This window comes from Eublepharis macularius, chromosome 1 (assembly GCF_028583425.1).
Source record: "Eublepharis macularius isolate TG4126 chromosome 1, MPM_Emac_v1.0, whole genome shotgun sequence".
In the NCBI taxonomy this organism is placed as follows: Eukaryota; Metazoa; Chordata; class Lepidosauria; order Squamata; family Eublepharidae; genus Eublepharis; species Eublepharis macularius.
In genome coordinates, this window is record NC_072790.1 from 42,306,779 (window position 1) to 42,309,689 (window position 2,911).

Here is a 2,911-nt window from a genome sequence, read left to right on the forward strand (position 1 = left end):
CATTTGTAGATCAGTGTCCCCCAATGGGGACGTACGACTTGTGCTTTGTCCACTGCTTATTTTGAGGTTCAGAGCCAAGCCACAAGTGACGAATGACACTTGCCTGGCAAGTGAACAGACTCACCTGTATTCCTCCCTGTTCACTTGCGCTCCACTTGCGCTCCACTGTGATCAAGTGGAGCACAAGTGGAGGACAAGTGAACAGGGAGGAATATACGTGAGTCTGTTCACTTGCCAGGCAAGTGTAATTTGTCACGTGTGGCTTGGCTCTAAGAGTTTTCTAAGGACCATTAATATTTGTGGTTGGATTCACAACTAAAGAACAAAGAAATGTAATTAAACAACTGGGAACCAACTTTAGCCCCCTCCTCTTTCTCACAGGGTGGTGGTTGTGAGAAAATCAGCGTATAAAAAAATAAGCTGCAAACTTTGGAAAAAAACTCCTTTACCATCTTCACCATTTGAGTCCAAAGTGGAAAAGAAATTCTTTGAGTGAGTGACTAAATAAGTAATACTTAGGGAAATGCAGATCCCATTGTCCTCCAGCAGTGGTAGAACATGGGGTGGAGGAGGGGGGCTTGGTTAAGGACACCGACCAACCTGAAGCTGAAAGAGTCTACACGGGGAATTAATCAGAATAAAGGGAATGAATTTCAATAGTCCCACTTAGATTCAAGTAGGTAGCTGTGTTGGTCTGCAGTAGAACAGCAGGATTTGAGTCCAGTGGCACCTTAGAGACCAATAAGATTCTCGGGGTATACGCTTTTGAGTGTCAAAGCTCCCTTTTTTAGTATCTGAAGAAGGGAGCCTTGATTCTCAAAAGCCTGTACCCTGAAAATCTTGTTTTCTCTAAGGGGCCACTGGACTCAAATTCTGCAGTCCCGCTCACGGAACTTTTCCGCTGCAAATGGTTTATAGGATCCTGAAGTGGAGAGGGGGGCTGAAATTAGAGTTGGGGTGCCCAGCTCCCTCTCCCCAAAGCTCTTCCAGATAGGGGGGGAGGGAGAGATTTTGTTTTGATATTTAATAGCCACTGTTGTTCAATGCCACTCATGTCTGGGACTAAATGAGGCGCAGTTTTCTACAGACTGTGGCAGGATTTACAGTTGTGAATCTGAAGTTGTAAACCTGTGCATGTTTACTTGGCATCAGTGCCACTGAAACAGTGGGATTTTCCTCTCTGTGGACATTGATAGGCTCAGAAAGCAATTCATCCATAGCAGTTAACAATTTCTACAAGGTATCTGAAGAAGTGAGCTGTGTGACTCACGAAAGCTCATACCCTACCACAAATTTTGTTAGTCTTACAGATGCTACTGGACTCTTGCTCTTCTCTACCGCTACATGGTGAAATTGGAAAACATGCAAAAATCTCCATCTGCTTACAAGGTCTGTCTTTAATAAATAAACGTTCCCTTACACTCTTCACAGATCAAGGGATGAGTTTAATACTTGGAAACCTGTTGAGATTTCTAAGGAACGACTCGCCACTGGATTTTCTTCAGCGTTGTTGGACTGTTCCCTTTAGTTTAGGTGTCATACCAATCCGAGTCCACTTCGGGTTGCCAACTTGTTCTAACAAGGGTACTGTGCCTTTAAGAGCGACCTGACAGCTCGGAAAAACCTTCGCGTCATTCCATTTCCCTTCGAGCAAAGTAGGCAGGTGTTAAAGGCACGGGAGCCAGGAAAAAAATAAAAGCAACACTGCTCCTTTTAAGTCTAATAAAAAGATATCACGTTACCTAGATTTCAAACTCCTCCGGGGTAAGGAGCTCCCCCGCCCGTGCTTCTCCTTTTACAAAAATAAAATCTGCCTCTCATTCAAAGCGAAAGATTTGAAATCTTGACCCAACGTGTACCCGACTGAAATCAATCAGCCTGGCCCGAATCGACCTCACCAGTTTTAAATCCAAACCATGGTCCTCAAGTGCTTTGGGAGCTCGAAGACAGCAAAGAAAACAAATCGACCAGGCTCCGATCGGCGTAACTTTGAATAAGTAGCAGGCGGCCTGCCGTGTCACAACATAACTCTACCCAGAAATACCGCCCCCCCCCCCGTGTTCAATAGGGGTAAACGTGCAGAGAATTGCACCCTCGCGGTGCAAACCGATATACGTTTACTCAGAAGTGACTCTCACTCGGGCTTACTCCTGGGTAAGGGTGCCTAGGATTGCAGTCTGTTGCCGTAGCACCAAAGAGAACGAGAGATCCCGTACCCTCCACTAGAAAGTGATCAAAGGAGCAATCCTAAACAGGTCTACTCAAAAGGAAGCCCAACTGAATTAAACGGAGGAAAGTGTTTTTTAGGACTGTAGTCTCAACGGGGCTTCCTTCAGTTTCGGATGAGATTTATTATGGGCAGAAACTTCCGTCCCTATGAATTTTTCCAAGGGTACAACATTGAAAACCAGGACGCGTATGCTCGTGCTTACTTCGGAGCAAACATCCTCGGGCTGTTTAAACACAACTGAGGACATGCGAACCGAACCGAACATTCGCAGAGCGCAGCGTCTTCGCTCGGATTGCTTTTCTGTCCCTCCCAGGTGCCGTTCATCCTCTTATTGGCCTGGAGAGAACGAGTTTTAATCCTCGGGGAGTGGGATTAGGATTCCCCCTTCTTGCGCTTTAGATCCCGCTAAAGCCTCCCCTGCTTCCCGATTCTGAGGCTGGGGGCCAGGCAAGTCCGCAGCCCCAGCCGCGCCAAGGCACCCCGCGCTGGTTCTCAAGGGCAGGGCCGTGTGAAACGAGCGGGTTGCGCAACCCACCCGTGGAGGTGAGGCAGACGCAGTAGGTTGAGCAGGCGATGCCCGCGTTTCGCCAGACCCGGCGGGCGGAGGAAGCGCTCCTTATGGTCAGAAGGAAGAAAGGCGGGGAGGGGGCGTGGCTGTGTCCTCCGGTGGGCGGGGCCTGC